The sequence below is a fragment of the Peromyscus eremicus genome, unplaced genomic scaffold (genome assembly GCF_949786415.1).
Source record: "Peromyscus eremicus unplaced genomic scaffold, PerEre_H2_v1 PerEre#2#unplaced_83, whole genome shotgun sequence".
In the NCBI taxonomy this organism is placed as follows: Eukaryota; Metazoa; Chordata; class Mammalia; order Rodentia; family Cricetidae; genus Peromyscus; species Peromyscus eremicus.
Genome location: NW_026734323.1, coordinates 151177 through 169921, shown reverse-complemented (window position 1 = coordinate 169921; position 18745 = coordinate 151177). Strand labels below are relative to the sequence as shown.

General features: G+C 41.6%; 1 protein-coding gene and 1 long non-coding RNA gene across 10 annotated transcripts in view; one reads left to right on the top strand and one right to left on the bottom strand.

Moving 5' to 3' along the window:
- The window catches only part of LOC131901448 (disks large homolog 5-like), a 260863-nt gene that overhangs the window by 93647 nt on the left and 148471 nt on the right, over window positions 1-18745 (bottom strand). The window lies entirely within an intron of this gene.
- On the top strand, window positions 2946-4555 carry LOC131901457 (uncharacterized). Its single transcript, XR_009376594.1, has 2 exons — window positions 2946-3117; window positions 4396-4555. It is a non-coding gene; the product is annotated as an uncharacterized LOC131901457 (long non-coding RNA).

The window sequence follows — 18745 nt, the reverse complement described above, 5'->3', positions numbered from 1 at the left end:
AATAAAAAGTAAAGTAACCAGATCTCAGGAATGCTCAAAGTAAGAGGAAGTGTGTTATATGGCAGCTTTACTGAGGTTAGAGAGGACCAGGGAGTGGGGAAGTATCAGGAGGCTCCCAAAAAATCCAAGGCATCTTTCTCCTATAAGATTTGTGTTCAGGATTATCATTCTATTTTATACATAAGACAACTGATCCATCCAGGGATGCCTAGTGACTTATGCTGAGGATGAGCTCTATCTCACATTGTGAACAGGGGTATTGTGGTGGTTTAAATAAGAATGGTCCCCATAGGCTCCCATATCTGAATGCTTAGTCATCAGGGAGTGGCATCACTTGAGAAGGATAAGGATGTGTGGCATTTTTCGAGGAAGTGTGTCACTAGGGGTTGGACTTTGAGGTTTCAGAAGCCAGGGGTGGCCCAGGTCTCTCTTGGCAGATCAGGACGTAGCTCTCGTCTACTGCTGCATCAGCATTGGTGCCAACATGACGGTAATGGAGTAAATCTCTGAATCTGTAAGCAAGCCCACAATTAAATCCTTTCTTTTATCAGAGTTGACTTGGTCATGAAGTCTCTTCACAGCAAGAGTACAGGGACTTAGACCTTTAGCAGAATATTCTAGTCATATTTCTGTGCTTGGGTCTGTAGGGAAGAGGAGTGCAGCTTCTATCTTGCTCACCAGTGGTTACAGATCTGAGTCCAGCATAATTATTGGTGCTATGGCAAGCTCCCACCTGCCACCACTTTCAGGGGCATCAGAGAGAGTTTGTAAACCTCCCTCTGGCTGCTTTATAAAACTGCAGAAGTAGTTCCTTCTTTAGTGACAGGTTACTTTTGGGGAGGTGCCAGGGGATTGGGAAAATAAATAAGATTATAGCTGGGGTCATTAGGACCACTTCTAGTACCTGGATGCTGTGCTGGAGAAGACACAGCCTTGCCTGATGCTCATTCTCTACCTGAAAGGCATCACGGGCCTCAGGAGTCCTCAGAGGGCACAGGTGAGCAGCAGTCCCAGCAGCCCCTGCAGCCTTCCTGCCCTCCATCTCATTTCAGCTCACTGAGGGGGCAGGATCTGGTAGAACTCAGTGCTCCATCTGTGTCTAGCTGGGGACACTTTCTCTCTTATCCTTCTGCTATGATAATGGAGAGGCTCCTGGAAAGGGCACCTTGGCTGACGGTCAGTTTGGTGTGAGATAGCAGAAAGATGAGGACTGTAAGGTGTGACATTAGCAATTACTTCCCCAGACAGTCTCTTGTATCTTGGAGAGCTCTGGCATCATCTCTGATATTACCAGTGCTGTGCAGATACCAATGGCCCTTGGGGCATTTGTCCAGTGCCTATGTGTTTCAACCAAAGACATGTTGAAAACACTGAGCTGGCTACTAGAGAGAGAGAATGGAAAGCACAGAGATACCAGAGAGACACCAAAGGAAGGTGGGCTTTGGTCTCATTTTAAAACAGCAAGAAATCAATGTTCCAGGGGAAGGCACTGTGATTCCTCGACAGGGTGTTGGGAGCTTCCTGGAGGAGTTGGACTTGACGTGGACCTCCCAGGAAGATGGCTCAGCAGCTCCTCTGGGAAGCAATGGGCCTATCCTTCTTTGGGTTCCTAAAGAGTAGACCCAGAGTCAAGGATTTCTGATGTTTAATTTGGCACAGCCAGGAGCTGACAGACTGCTCTGCTGGAGGTCTTCTGCTTTCCCTCTGAGTGAAGAAGGAATCAGGGGAACTATTTTAGTACCATCACTGCTCTTCATCCCCACTCCATTCCTTTGGGAATTGTTGCACTAAAAACAGGGAGGGGAAACTGCCCTGGCAAAGCCTGAGGTTCTCATACTTTATATCACAACCACTAGCAGGGCAGGAGTCACCAAGCATTGCTGTCTGCCAGTGAGTCCTAAGATGTCTGAGGTCCCAGCTGTGTGGGTGGCACCCAGATCTCCAGTGTAGCCTGAGAGCTTTTAGAGGCAGTGTATTAGGACAGAGATAGTCCCTTTCCTGACAGCACAGGTGAGGAAGTGTTGGTGAATCTGATGACTAAGTTTTGTCCTGCATGACATTTCCACCAATATGAAGTCTAAAGCATCCAGGAAGTGACTTGAGCACCTCCCATTCCCTAAGTGCTTGTGGATAGTACCAGTTTTCCTCTGGCTCTGACAAAAGAGGACTGAAGACTCTGAAGCCAAGTTGCATTCCGTGCAACTGTGAATCAGCCCAAGGAGATTGTCTTGTGCAGGGAGGCAGAAGAAGCAGCTGACCTCTGAGAGACCCCCTACCTATAAAGGGGTGGGTGAATTGATAGCCACGGAGTGGGGTGAGACTCCACTGGGCTTTCAGATCCCGCTAGGGCAGAGTCTCTTCTGCCAGTCACTTCCTGAATGTGTATGCTTCTGTGTGCCAGGTTTGCCTGAGATGAAGCAGTGTGTAGGGCAGGTCCTGTCCCTTGGCTTCTGGAATCGGGTATTCCTGAGATAGCTAACCTTGGCTAGCATGGTTTGCCAGTGTAATACACCATCTAAAAGGACACAGTACACCTCATGTCACTCATTTGTTCTGGGTTCAAACAAGTACACTTCCTAACCTCATTTCCTAGAAACTTTTATTTCTCATCTAATTGATCAGAGATCTTAGGAAGGGAAGAGCCATTCCCTGGGCTGTTTTTGAAAAGTGAGTCTTGAACTCTCTACAGATAAGTAATGAAAAGGTTCTAATGAGGCAGAGAGAGATATCTCTGGTTTTGTAAGGAGGAGGTGCAGAATGGCATCCCCTGTGTCCATGGGAATGCTCCTGGAAAGGGCAACTATTGGTTCATTGGGGAACAGCTCAATGGCACGCAGGTGAAGGCTGTTGGCAGTGACTCTACCAGTACCTTCCCTGAACATTCTATTCTTCTCTGGAGAGCCCTGAGCATCCTCTTGATGTCACCACTGTTGAAGAAACACCAACTGCCATTTGGGGCATTTGTACAGTGCCTCCGGGATTCACAAAGACATATTGGTGAGACTGAGAATGCTACTTGGGAAAGAGAATGGACAGCCTAGAGAAGAGAGAGAGGCAGAAGGAATCTGGTCATCTGTTTCAGGATAAAACATCAAGAAATAAATGTTCCAGGGGAAGGTACAGTGAGTTTTGTGTAGGGAATGGGGAGCTTCCTGGAGGAGGTAGGACTTGAGTTGGGCCGTCATTAATGGGGCTCAGCAACTGGGATACTTTGGGAAACAATGTGGCTATGCTGCTTCTCTAGGTTCCTAAATAGCAGACACAGAGAAGGATTTCTGGGGTTAGTTTGACAGAGATCTAGAAATTATCAAATCTGCAGCTAATGTGCTGGGGAATCTCCTTATTTTCATTCAGAGTCGAAACAGGGCATCAAGAGGCACAGAATGATAGATGAGCAATCCCTGTCAGGATAGAGTGTTCCTGAAATTCACCCTCAGCAGATTCCTTTATGTTGTATGGATATCTGATGCTGTTAACAGGTAGATTAACTCCCTTGGGCATTCACCAAGGTTCCAGCCATTCAATTCCTCTTGGTACTACACACAGATGGTCAAGGCTTGGTGGTGCTAAGCACTATGGACTCCAGGACTTTCCTGCACCACATCAGATATGAGCTGAGGTTGTACTCCAAACCAGCATGGCTTCCAGGGCCCATGGGACTGCAGTGGGTGTTGAGGCACATATCTAGCCATTGTGGTGGAGGACCCAGATGTGGCTTATGTGCCCCAGCCTGAAGATAGCTGCCCTGTTCTTTCAGAGCTACTAAGGTTCCAAGCACTTCTTCCTCAGGCCTCTACTTGGTACTTAGTGTAAGTATTTCAGCTTTAGGGGGAATAGCTTCCCCAACAGAAGTGTTACAGCTCTGCTCCAGCAGGCAAGGTTTCCCCAGTGCAAATGTAACAGCTCTGCTCTGGTAGGGGGAGGTTTCCCATTGCAAGTGTTACAGCTCTACTCTGAAAGATTTCCTGGAAATCAGGAGACAAGAAATACCACAAAGTCACACCACACAACATTAACTTACACAAGATACTTATTGAGATGGAAATCCCAAGAAGGTGGATCATCTGCTTTGGTGAAAAGCCACAGGGAACTGAGCAGAAGGCAGTCTATACAAGGGGTTTCTTGGGAGTGTGGAGCTTTCCAGTTTGGCCTGGACTTGATGAGACTTTTGTGAACTGATTTGGGGTCAAGCTCAGAGATTGATAGGATTCTTATTCCTGGAACTGGTCATGGGCTTGGAATGAAGTCAGGGTCAAAATGTTCTTTCCTTGGCCCTGATCTCAGGGCCTTCATGGTCAAGTTTTTTCCTTGGCCCTTTTACCCTAAACGTAGCATTACCTCTCTTGGCCCTATGACATTCAATTATGTAAATACTCTTTTTTAATCTACCTCCAGGAATGACTGGAAAGGCATCTTTTCAACTCTCCCCTCACTGAGCAGGATCTGGAGATGAACAAGGTGGAGAAAATGACCATTCAGCTACAGATGATGACCTGTTAGAGGAATGAACTGCATTGAATCTTGGACCATTATACTAATAACGATTTGAACAGCAGGGAGTCATTATGCCTAGTTCTCTGTTGACTGACTTGAAACCACTGTGTCCAGCTCAGCTTTCCTCAGGGACAGGAGGATGACCTCTTTGGTGACCTCATGCACAAACTAACTTTCCTGAGTGCATCTGAGAGGCAAAACTTGATGCCTAGGTGGGAGTGAGATGGGTACACAGGCTGTTCTGCTTCATGAAGAGCAGAGCCTGTGGCCTGAATCACAGTCTGGGTATAGGGGCAGTAGTGTGTGGTTGCTCATCGTGCATTTCAAGATGTCTTGACAGGTGTTGGCTTGTGAGAAGTGCAGGTTATTGTGAGTTTATGTTGAGTCTTTGTACTTGACAAGCAGGTGATTGTGTGCTGATGGTTCTTGGTAGAGTGTCTCATAGTAGGAATAGTGGGTGTTAGGATAATAAAGGGGGGAATTACAGGAGAGAGTGAAAAAGAAAAAGGACACATCAGAGGGTAACAAGATCAAAGCCATACTGTGGATGCAATGAGAGTGAATGTGATTTGTATTATGTGTACTTAGACACAATGGTGATATCCAACCTGTGGTTCTGTCTAGGTAAATGTGCCACTCAGCTGGTGAGTCAGTGAGAAAGCAGTAGGCTAAGATGTCCTTGAAAACAGACAGTCTTGCAACAGGACAGTTTTTAAAAGAATTGGTAATTTAGTTCTCAGTTTGGACAGTGGTTAAGAGGACTAAGGAGCTTGTGTTGAGGTTTAGTGTTTACGTACAAGAATGTTGGTAGTCTGTTGAGGATTCCCTTTGCTTCAGTGTCAGAAATGATGAACTCCTTTTATGAACACCAGTGTGCGGTTGTGTGTCAGTGTGTGTGTGTGTGTGTGTGTGTGTGTGTGTGTGTGTGTGTGTGTAGATGAGAGGACCAATTCAGGGAGTTGCTTCTTTCCTTCTACCATTTATGTTCTGGATTTTGAACTTAGGCCATCATGTTGGGAGGCAGGCCTATTTAGCCAATTGTCTCTACATGTATTTCTTTTTTAATTACAAGCTTCATGAAAATTGGTAGAGGCTACAATTTGAAGCATATGGGGAAACTTCTAACACCTGAAACAGTGTGAAATCATGACAAACATATAGGGTTATGATTTGGTTCAGTCATTAGAAAATTTACCACTTGTTTGTAAGGAAGCAAGCTTGAGTATCAGGAAGCAACATAAGACCTGATATTCATGCTAGGGTGCATCTGTGTCTGAAGGAGTCTACTGAGAGACTGGAGATGAAGACAGGGAATCCCTGGAAGTTCCCCCAGAGAGCTAGCCTGGGGGTCAAATACAAGAACAAGCTGGAAATCTCACACAACCAGCACATAGAGACACAAACACATACACAGACACACACACATGTACATACACACACATACACACACACAACATTAGACATCACTGAACTCATGATTTTGGGGTGAGTTAGCTGCTGAAAAGACTGGGAGCAAAGGAAAGGCTAGGTTCAAGGCTCTCTTGGGCTTTCATTCAACAGTGACCCTTTCTACATGATTCTGAAAAGTACGTTCAAAGCCCACTGTACCAGATCCTCAGTAGTAGTGAATTCCAAAGTGGATGATAAAATGAAGCTGTCGTCTTGGAGTTTACTAACAACAGCTCCTGGAATCTGGATCTCTTAACTGTACTCACGAAGACCTGGTACTGAAGGAAATTATTGTCCTCCTATAAATTTTGGGACAGGTTTTGAGTTACAAGGACTCAGAATTACACAAAAATGCTTGTTGAACACAAAAACAGCCAGGTGGTGGTTTCAGCATTTATTTGTCAATGGATTATTTAAAAAGTAATTTGAAAATACAAAAAAAATGTGGTGGCTTCTGGGATGCTAGAGAGGGATGCTTGGAGGCAGAAATCAATTTCATGGTCTACCAAACCAACCTCTTAGGAGAGAACATCAGTCTCAATGAAATGCCAACACACTGTCATGACAGAGACAAGGCTGTGTTGCTTTAAGAGCAAGGAGGACAGATGAAATGGGACTATTAACTACATGAGCATGTAGATAGAAAACCATCCATTACTATAGTCATCAGAACAAGGCACACAGAAGAACTACCTCTCTCCCTCTCCCTGTGTGTATGTGTTGGGGTGTTGTTGTTTTAATCAGGGGCTAAACTCTCCCCATGTCTTCAACATGAGAAAAAGTTGTAAGGAAAGCAGTCACCAATCATAATCAACTCTTGAAGCTCAAATGTTTTGAAAATTCCGAATGTAAGGTACATCAGGAAGTCATAATAAGGATCCAGAATATTTAATAAATGATTTTTCATATGAATGTTAAAAGGATTTTCACATTTCATAGTGAAGCAATACCTGAAAAAGGGCCAAACTGACAGCTGAAGTAAAACAAACATTAATGTCGTCATTTTCTTAGTTACAATTTTCTATAATCGTTGTAGAGTTTTCATTTACCTTTAGAAGTGGACAACATTACCAAACAGAAGTCTTTATCCAGGTAAGAATACAGTTTAAAAATACAGGAAGTAATTGGTGAATCCCAAGACAAGGAATTAATAGTGTTGAGTGTACCTTGAGGCAGACACAATACAATGTGCTCAATGCCTGCTGTGACTTAGAGTCACCACAGCCAGTTTGTAAAGTATCTGTGTTATTATAACCCCTTTAGAACTAATTAGACAACTGCTGTCCTGAGAGCTGGATTGTTGGGCCCCATGGTCCTGGATCTGAAGTGAATCTCCTGCCCCTGTGCACAGATTGATTTGGGACATTGTTTGTTTACTGGCCTCAGGTAAATTCTGAGTGAGCAGTAAGTCCTTGCAGGTAGTGGTGGCTGAATAAGAAAATGACCTGGAAACAATAGTGAGAGGAATATTAAGTGCAGTATTCTCCCATAAGAGAAGATGTCTGGTGTTTGACCAAGGATATTTGCAGAAATAAACACACATTAGAGTAATTTTGAAACATGATGGTGATAATACACCTAAATACATTTTAATGGGTTCAGTTAGTTATTTCAGTGATCAGGGAATCTCCCAGGTGCCTTTATCTTCAGCTTCAATGCAAGTAAAGCTTATCTTCCCTTGGACACTTCTATTTTAGGATCATAAATGAGAGCATCTCCTCTATTTCTGTCTTTGCTTCTGTATATAAAATAACAAGAAGTTGTGGATATTTAGACACGTGTAATCTGTTCATCAAAATTTACATTGTGAAGAAGTGGCACTGTGGTTTTTATATGATTCCACTAAATGTATGTTTAAAAGTCTTCAACTAGTTAAATAATATGTGTTTCTCCATGCCATTAGTTCTGGAAGTGAAGATTCAAGTAACATATATTAAAATTTTAATTTCTTTTTTTTACATTATAAAATAATATACACTTAGATGTCATCTATGTATATATTCTAACATTTGCCCCATTAGAAGGGTTTAATCAGATACATGCATATGCATATTAAAGGTATTTGAAAGCTGTGAGTTGATAAAAGTTAGGATATCTGATCTGTGTAACCTGGAGTCCTAGCATGAGGGCGTGCATTAATTATAAGCTGCATTTTAGTGATTTTTGAATGTGAATAAATGGACAAATGAGTTTTTGTAAACAAGTTTCACAGGTACTATGATATGGACAACACTAATATTTCAATCAGTGTTTATTTATAAAAGGAAAATATAAGGGAAAATAATGTTCATTTTTACTTCCCAACCTTGGAAGAAGAGAAAGACTGATGAAGGGGTTATTAATATTAATAATCACCTTATACAGATTTAGAATTGTTGAAACATAGTGAATCAATTTTAGTCCAAATGACAACAGCAAGGCTAAGATTTTTAGCTCATGACTTTCTCTTATTCTAGCTACCATTTTATACTTCTTGATATCCCAGTAATTTGTGAATAGATAAGCATATTTGAAGGTATTTCATTGTTAATTATTAGTTTCTACTGTTTGCATGTCAATGCCCTGTGACTACTAAAGAATATATAGATTTGAAAACATGCACCCCAAAACTAAAATATTAATTTCAGAACCAAACCAAAAAAGTCAATCCTCACCCTTTCCATTGCAGAACATATCTAAAGACCCAGAAATGAAGATAAATGACAGAGAATATATTTCTGTGGACAAGAAACAGTGTCTGTTTCTTGATCAAACTACATCACAGTATTTACATCGATCAGAGCCAGGTCACCAGAAGAGGTTAAAGAGAAGGGTTTGAAATCTTTTTGGAAGTCCTGAAGTTAATGTTTGTCCTCAGGAAGAGAGAGCCTCTACCTAATACCTCTGAAGAGCAAACACCCCTAAAGGTAATCCCCACTGATTTGAAAAGTAATATATTTGCTTGGGAGGGGAAAGCTGCATCTGTGTGCCCATGTCTGCAGTATTGCAGATGATGTCAGAAAAGAGGAGTCCAGCCTCAAACGTATCCTCTCCCTCCTTCACACCCTCACTTCCAGGGACACTCTTGCCAGTCACCATCTATGGCCTAAGTGAAAATAAGTTAGATCATAGAAATAAAAACTCAGAAAGTAAACATGCTTTTAACACAACTCAGGAGAACTCATTAAAACAGAGAGAATAAACAATTAGACTTCTGGAGTAATTACAGTCAACATGAAAGTGAGCAACATGCTTGTGTTTTTGGAGACTTGTTCATTTTATGTGGATGAATGTTTTATCTGCATTCTGTCTGTGCACCATGTGTGTGCTCACTGCCCACAGAGGTCAGAAGAGGACATCAGATCTCCTGAAACTGGACTAACAGTTGGTTGTCAGCTCCCATGTGGGTGCTGTGAATCGATCCTGGGTCTTCTGCAAGACCAAGTGTTCTCAAGGCTGAACCACCCTTCCAGCTCCCAGAATGAATGCTGGAGATGCAAATGATTAGGGTAAGAGCTGAGATATTACAAGTGGAAATAAGCAGCCAGTCTCAGGATGCTTGCTAAGTTCCTGGAGGCCAGGCATCATCACCTTGCTAGTTTTACAATTGAAATCCAGAGACTATGTAGGTATGAAGAACAGCAATAAGGAGGCTGGACATGCTAATCCCAGCACTCAGGAGACATGGTGGGTCTTTGGGAGTTCAAGTACACCCTGGTCTCAATTTATTTGGGAGATGGGGGAAGGCAATGTACATGTATGTCATTGCAGAAGTGTGGGGGTCAAAGGATAATTTTTGAGAGTCAAATCTCTCCTCCCATCTTGTCAGTCTCAGGGGTCAAATTCAGGTTGTCAATCTTCCTGGCAAGTGCCTTTATCCACTTAGCCATCTCACTAGCCCTCTGATGCACTTTGACTAAAAATATTTTCACACTAACACACAGGGGCTTGGTGCTCATGTGCTTTAACAACGGGTTCCGACTTTGGGAGATAGTTTAACCTTTAGAACATGGCCTAGCTAGCAGAAGAATGTTGACTGTGATGGGTCTTTTTTCTTATTTTTTTTAAATTTTATTATTTAATTTTAGTTTACATATCAGCCACGAATTCCCCTGTCCTCCCTCCTCCTGCCAGCCCCAACCTCCCTCCAGTCCACCCCCATTCCCATCTTCTCGAGGGCAAGGACTCCCCTGGGATTCAGCTCAGCCTGGTAGATTCAGTTGAGGCAGGTCCAGTCCACTCCTCCCTTCACCCAGGCTGAGCAAAGTGTCCCAGCATAGGCCCCAGGCTCCAAACAGCCAGCTCATGCACTAAGGACAGGTTCTGTTTCCACTGCCTGGGGGCCTCCAAAACAGTTCAAGCTAATCAACTGTCTCACTTAAACTGAGGGCCTGATCCAGTTTCATTGGAGCTTCTCAGTTATTGGTTCATAGTTCATGTGTTTCCATTCGTTTGGATATTTGTCCCCGTGCTTTTTCCAATCATAGTCTCAACAATTCTTGCTCATACAATCCCTCCTCTCTCTCGCCAACTGGACTCCCAGAGCTCCGCCTGGGGCCTGGCCATGGATTTCTGCATCTGTTTCCATCAGTCATTGGATGAGAGTTCTACCATGACAATTAGGGTATTTGGCCATCCGATCACCAGAGTAGGTTAGTTCAGGCTTTCTCTCAACCATTGCCAGGAGTCTATTGTGGAGGTATCTTTGTGGATTTCTGGGGGGTCTCTCTAGCACTTTGCTTCTTCCTATTCCCATGGGGTCTTCATTTATCATGATATCTCTTTCCTTGTTCTCCCTCTCTGTTCTTGATCCAGCTGGGATCTCCCACTCCCCTAAGATTTCTTTCCCCCAACCTTTGTCCTTCATTACCCCCCCCACATCCAGTTTGCTCATGTAGATCTCATCTATTTCTCTGTTGTTGGGTGATCCCTGTGTCTTTCTTCGGGTCCTCTTTACTAGGTAGCCTTCCTGGAGTTGTGAGTAGCAATCTAGTCATCCTTTGTTTTACATCTTGTATCCACTATGATTGACTACATACCATGTTTGTCTTTCTGAGTCTGGGTTACATCACTCAGGATGATTTTTTCTAGATCCATCCATTTGCCTGCTAACCTCATGATGTCATTGTTTTTCTCTGCTGAGTAGTATTCCATTGTGTGTATGTACCACATTTTATGTATCTATTCTTCAGTTGAAGGACATCCAGGTTTTTTCCAGGTTCTGGTTATTACAAACAATGCTGCTATGAACATAGCTGAGCAAGTGCCCTTGTGGTATGATTGAGCATTCCTTGGGTATATGCCCAAGAGGGGTATAGCTAGGTCTTCAGGGAGATTGATTCCCAATTTTCTAAGAAAGCGCCATATTGATTTCCAAAGAGGTTGTACAAGCTTGCATTCCCACCAGCAGTGGAGGAGAGTTCCCCTAACTCCACATCCTCTCCAGCATAAGGTATCTTCAGGGTTTTGGATTTTAGCCATTCTGATGGGTGTAAGGTGGTATCTCAGAGTCATTTTGATTTGCATTTCCCTGATGATTAGGGATGTTGAGCAATTCCTTAAATGTCTTTCAGCCATTTGAGCTTCCTCTGTTGAGAATTCTCTGTTTAGTTCTATAGCCCATTTCTTAATTGGACTGTTGGGCATTTTGATGTCTAATTTCTTGAGTTCCTTATATATTCTGGATATCAGTCCTCTGTCAGATGTGGGCTTGGTGAAGACCTTGTCCCTTCTGTAGGCTGTCACTTTGCTGTGTTGACCATATCATTTGCTCTATGAAAGCTTCTCAGTTTCAAGAGGTCCCATTGATTGATTGTTTCTCTCAGTGTCTGTGCTACTGGTGTTGTATTTAGGAAGTGATCGCCTATGCCAATGCGTTCAAGACTACTTCCTACTTTCTCTTCTAGCAGATTCAGAGTAGCTGGATTTATGTTGAGGTCTTTGATCCACTTGGACTTAAGTTTTCTGCACGGTGACAGATATGGATCTATTTGCAGCCTTACATGTTGACATCCAGTTATGCCAGTACCATTTGTTGAAGATGCTTTCTTTTTTCCATTGTACAGTTTTGGCTTCTTTGTCAAAAATTATATGTTCATAGGTGTGCAGATTAATGTAAGGGTCTTCAATTCCATTGGTCCACATGTCAGTTTTTATGCCAGTACCAGGCTGTTTTTATTACTGTAGCTCTATAGTAGAGCTTGAATTCAGGGATTATGATGCCTCCAGAGGTTGTTTTATTGTACAGGATTCTTTTGGATATCCTGAGTTTTTTTGTTTTTCCATATGAAGTTGAGTATTGTTTTTTCCAGGTCTGTGAAGAATTGTATTGGAATTTTGATGGGGATTGCATTGAATCTGTAGATTGCTTTTGGTAAAATTGCCATTTTTACTATGTTAATTCTGCCTATGCATGAGCATGGGAGATCTTTCCATTTTCTGACATCTTCAATTTCTTTTTTCAGGGACTTAAAGTTCTTGTCATAAAAGTTCTTCACTTGCTTAGTTAGAGTTACCCCAAGGTATTTTATATTATTTGTGGCTATTGTAAAGGGTGATGTATCTCTGATTTCCTTCTCAGCTTGTTTGTCAATTGTATATAGGAGGGCTACTGATTTTTTTGAGCTTATCTTGTATCCTGCTATGTTGCTAAAGGTGTTTATAAGCTGTATGAGTTCCTTGGTCAAATTTTTGGGTCACTCATGAATACCATCACGTCATCTGAATAGAGCGAAAGCTTGACTTCTTCCTCTCCAATTTGTATCCCCTTGATCTCCTATGTTTTCTTATTTCTCTAGCTAGAACTTCAAGTCCTATATTGAATAAGTATGAGGAGAGTGCACAGCCTTGCCTCATTCCTGATTTTAGTGGAATTGCTTTGAGTTTCTCTCCATATACTTTGATGTTGGCTGTTGGCTTGCTGTAAATTGATTTTACTATATTTAGGTATGTTCCTTGTATTCCTGATCTCTCTAGAATCTTTATCATGAAGGGGTGTTGGATATTCCCAAAGGTTTTTTTCAGCATTCAGTTAGATGATCTAGTGGGTTTTTTCTTTGAGTTTGTTTATATGGTGTATTACATTGACATATTTTTCGTATGTTGAACCAATCTTATATCCATGGGATGAAGCCTACTTGGTCATGGTGAATAATTGTTTTGATGTGTACTTGGAGTCTGTTTGCCAGTATTTTATTGAGTATTTTTGTATCAATGTTCACGAGGGAGATCAGTTGTAGTTCTCTTTCTTTGTTTCATCTTTGTTTGGCTTAGGAATCAGAGTAATTGTAGCATCATAGAAGGAGTTTGGTAATGTTCCTTCTGATTCTATTGTGTGGAATAATTTAAAGAGTATTGGTATTATCTCTTCTTTGAAGATCTGGTAGAAATCTGCGTTGAAACCATGTGGTCCTGGGCTTTTTTTGGTTGAGAGAATTTTAATGACTGATTCCATTTCCTTAGGAGTTATTGGACTATTTAAATAGTTTATCTGGTCTTGATTTAACATAGGTATTTGGTACCTATCCAGAAAATTATTCATTTCTTTTAGATTTTCCAGTTTTGTGGAGTAGAGGTTTTTGAAGTATGACCTGATGATTTTCTGGATTTCCTCCGTGTTAGTTGGTATCTCTCCCTTTTCATTTCTGATTTTGTTGATTTGGATGCTCTCTCTCTCTCTCTCTGTCTTTTGGTTAGTTTGGATAAGGGCTTGTCTATCTTGTTGATTTTCTCAAAGAACCTCCAACTCTTTGTTTCATTAATTCTTTATATTGTTCTCTTTGTTTCTATTTTATTGATTTCAGCTCTCACTTTGATTATTTCCTGGCTTCTATTCTTCCTTGGTACCATTGCTTCCTTTTGTTCTAGAGCTTTCAGGTGTGCTGTTAAGTCACTAGTGTGAGATTTCTCCAACTTCTTTATGTGGGCATTTAGTGCTATGAATTTCCCTCTTAGCACTGCTTTCATAGTGCCCCATAGGTTTGGGTATGTGGTGTCTTCATTTTTGTTGATCTCTAGGAAGTCTTTAATTTCTTTCTTTATTTCTTCCTTAACCCATTGGTGATTCAGTTGAGTATTATTCAGTTTCCATGAGACTGTAGGTTTTCTGTAGTTTTTGTTGTTGTTGAAATCTAACTTTAAACCATGGTGGTCTGATAGAACACAGAAGGTTATTCCAATTGTTTTGTATCTGTTGAGATTTGTTTTGTGGCCAAGTATGTGGTCGATTTTAGAGAAGGTTCCATGGGGTGCTGAGAAGAAGGTATATTTTTTTGTTAGGATGGAATGTTCTGTAGATATCGATTAAGTCCATTTGAGTCATAACATCAGTTAAGTTCTTTATTTCTCTATTAAGTTTTGATTTGGGAGATCTGTCCAGTAGTAAAAGTGGAGTGTTAAAGTCCCCCATTATTAATGTGTGGGGCTTTATATGTGGCTCAAGCTTTAGTAATATTTCTTTTACATATGTGTGTGCCCTTGTGTTTGGGGCATAAATGTTCATAATTGAAACTTTATCTTGGTGGGACTTTCCTGTGATGAGTTTGTAATGCCCTTCTTGATCTCTTTTGATTGATTTTAGTTTGAAGTCTATTTTGCTGGATATTAGCATGGCTACACCCACTTGTTTCTTAAGACTGTTTGATTGGAAAGTGTTTTCCCAGCCTTTTATTCTGAGATAGTGTCTATCTTTGAAATTGAGGTGTGTTTCTTGTATGCAGCAGAAAGATGGGTCCTGCTTTCGTATCCATTCTGTAAGCCTGTGTCTTTTTATAGGTGTATTAAATCCATTGATATTAAGGGATATTAATGACCAGTGATTGTTAATTTCTGTTATTTTTTGGTGGTAATGTGTGTATGTACTTCTCTTCCTTGGGGTTTACTGCTGTGGTGTTACCTATTGTCTGTGTATTCAAGGGTGTATCTGACTTCCTTAGGTTGGAATTTTCCTTCTAGTGCTTTCTGTAGGGCTGGGTTTGTGGATAAGTATTGTTTAAACTGGCTTTGTCTTGGAATGTCTTGTTCACTCCGTCTTTGATGATTGAAAGTTTTGCTGGGTATATTAGTCTGGGCTGGCATCCATGGTCTCTTAGTGTCTGCATTGCAGCTGTCCAGGTCCTTCTGGCTTTCAAAGTTTCCATTGAGAAATCGGGTGTTATTCTGATGGGTTTGCCTTTATAAGTCACTTGTCCTTTTTCCTTTGCTGCTCTTAATATTCTTTCTTTATTCTGTACATTTAGTTGTTTAATTATTATGTGGCGAGGGGACTTTTTTTGAGGGGGTCTAGTCTGTTTGGTGTTCTATAGGCTTCTTGTATCTACATAGGCATTTCCTTCTTTAAGTTGGGAAAGTTTTTTTCTCTGATCTTATTGAATATATTTTCTGTGCCTTTGAATTGGTATTCTTCTCCTTCCTCTATCCCTATTATTTGTAGGTTTGGTCTTTTCATGGTGTCCCAAATTTCTTGGACATTTCATGTCATAACTTTGTTGGCTTTAGTGTTTTCTTTGACTGATGAATCTATTTCTTCTACCGTATCTTCAACGCCAGAGATCCTCTCTTCCATCTCTTGTATTCTGTTGGTTATACTTGCATCTGAAGTTCCTGTTCATTTACTCAGATTTTCTATTTCCAGCATTCCCTATGTTTGTGTCTTCTTCATTTTTTCTATTTCCCTTTTCAGGTCTTGTACTGTTTCCTTCATCTGTTTCATTGCTTTTTGATGATTTTCTTTCAGGGATTTACTGTTTTCTTCTGCTTTATTTGTCCTTTCCTCTAGTTGTTTACAGCGTTCTTCCCATTTTTTGTTTGTCTGTTCCTCAATTTCATTTGTGATTTCTTCTATATAAGCCTCTACTGTAGATGTAACCAACCTTCTTATTAAATAAGAAACACAGAACCAATGCAAAGAAGAAAGCCAAGAGGTCAGAGCTAAGAGCTAAAACCTTACCCTTCCTCCTGTGGTGGTCCTACCTCTCTGAATCAGAGCTACCCCTGTGTTAAAGTCTTTATATCGAGTTCGTGTTCTGCCTTCTCATTGGTTGTAAACCCAACCACATGACCGCTTCATCACGAACTGTCTGTATAGGCCTCCAGGTTTTCTATGATTGGTATTGAAATTAAAGGCATGTGTATCCAATACTGGCTGTATCCCTAAACACACTGAGACTTACCTAGCTCTACCTACCAAGTGCTGGGATTACAAGCATAGACCACCACTGCCCTACTTTCCTATGACTTGCTAATAGCTCTGACCCCTGGGCAATTTTATTTATTAACATACAAATAACATTTTAACACAAATAAAATATCACCATACTCTACCTTCTTTATGGTGTTATTCATAAGGTTGCTTTCTTCTGCTTCTTCCATTTTGTGATGTTCAGGTCTAGCTGTTGGAGGAGGGCTAGGTTCTGGTGATGCTGTACTGCTCTTCATTTTGTTGTATGTACTTCTGCCTTGACGTCTACCCATCTCCTTGTGGATTCATTCTTGGTCTTATCAGCGCTCTTGGTCCAGACAGAGCTGACAGATTCAGGAAGTCTCTCTCTCTTGTCCAGATGGGAGCTCCAGGGCAAGTATGGGAGCTTTTGTCCAGATGGGAGGTCTGGGGCAGGACGGGAGCTGCGGGCTGGTCTCTAAGTCTCAGGAAGTGGCTGGGATCTCGGTCAGATGGGTGTGGGGCCAGGGTGTGGAGATTGCAGGGTCTGCCGGGGGTTTTGGAGAAGGGACCTTCCCAGTGGGTGTGTAGGGGATCCTGCCTGATGGCCAGAACCTGGAGCCAAGTTGGGCAGATCTTCCCTGGAATGGCTGGTGCCCAGGGATGGGATCTAGGGTCAGACCTCTTTGGGTCTGACCCCAAGCACTTACCTCTTGTCCAGATGGGAGGTCCATTTAAAAAACTTTATCAGCCATTTGGTTTACATATTTTGGGAACTATCTCTTTAGTTCCATTGCTGTGGATATCGCTCTGTATGCTATGAATGTGTTGCTCTGATCGGTTAATAAGTAAAGTACTGATCGGCCAGGCAAGAAGTATATGTGGGACAAGCACCGAAGAGAATTGTGGGAAGGGTCAGGAGTCACCAGCCAGACACAGAGAAGGCAAGATGTAAACATACTGGTAAGCCACAAGCCACATGGCAAGGTATAGATTTATAGAAATATGTTAATTTTAGTGTAAGATCTAGCGAGCAAGAAGCCTCAGCCATTAGGCCAAACAGTCTGAGTGGCTGCAAGAGCCTGGTGGACACAGGAAAATTTCTGGCTACATTTCATGCCCCATTTTTTAAATTGGGTTGCCTGGTTTTATTGTTGTCATTGTTTATATATTATTTATTTATTTGTTTATTTGTTTATTTATTTTTAGACACAGTTTCTCTGTGTAATAGCCCTGGCTATCCTGGAACTTGTTTTGTACACCAGGCTGACCTTGAACTCACTGAGATCTACCTGCATCTGCCTCTCATGTGCTAGGATTAAAGCCGTGTGCCACCATGGTCCAGTTGGGTTGCTCTTTTGCTTGATGTTTGTTTTTCTAGTTAGTTAGTTAGTTAGTTAGTTAGTTAGTTAGTTAGTTAGTTAGTTTTAATATTCTAGGCAGCAGCCTTCTGTCAACTGTATAGCTAATAAAATTTTTTTCCCATTCTGTAGCCTGCCTCTTTCCTCCAATGATGGTGTCCTTTGCTGTACAGAAGCTTTTCGGTTTCATATGATCAGTGTTGGAATCCTTTCCTAGTATGAGACAGTGGGTTTGAGTCCAACACTTAAAAAATTCTTGCGCTTCATTTATACTATAATCATATTCCCATTAAAGCATATAGTGCTAGTACGTAGGTTATACATTACTCTAAAACATATTACGTCCCTTCCTTTATTCTCTTGCCTTAAACATGCACATCACTTGGTAGATTTATTACTATATTTGCAATCCAAATCAATCATATCTTAACTTTCCTTCATAAACTATTGCATGTTTATTTCTTACTAGTATTTTACCTAAAATTTATATAGAAATATTTTATAAGACATACACTCTTTACATATCAACTATAGAATTTTGTTTTGTTTGCTTTTTGAGGCAGGGTTTTTCTGTAGCTTTGGCTGTCCTGGAACTTGCTCTACAGACTGTGCTGGCCTCAAACTCATGGAGATCCACCTGCCTCTGCCTCCCAAGTGCTGGGATTAATGGCATGGGCCACCACACCCTGGCATAAAACTTTTTTAAAGGACTAGAGATATAGCTCAGATTTTTTTTCTTTTTTTTAAACTTACTGTTTTTATTATTAAATTTCTATTTGATTGGTGGTGGCACACGCCTTTAATCCCAGCATTTAGGAGGCAGAGCCAGGCAGATCTCTGTGAGTCTGAGGCCAGCTTGGTCTACAGTGCAAGATCCAGAACAGGCACCAAAACTACACAGAGAAACCCTGTCTCAAAAAACACACACACAAAAACAAATTTTTTATTCATTTTACATACCAACCACAGATCCTCTTCTCTTCTCTCCTCCCCTCCCCCAGCCTCCTCACCAACATACCACCCCATTCCCTCTTCCAAAAAGGTAAGACCTCACATGGGAAGTCAGCAAAGCCTCATACATTCAGTTAAGGCAGGACCAAGCCCCTCCTCTGCATCAAGGCTGTGCAAGGTGTCTCACCATAGGTAGTGGGATACAAAAGCCAGCTCATGCACCAAGGATGGATCCTGATCCTATTGCCAGGGGGCCCCTTAAGCAGACCAAGCTACACAACTGTCTTGCTTATGCAGAGGGCCTAGTCTAGTCCCATGGAGGCTTCATAGCTTTTGGTCTAAAGTTCATGAGTTC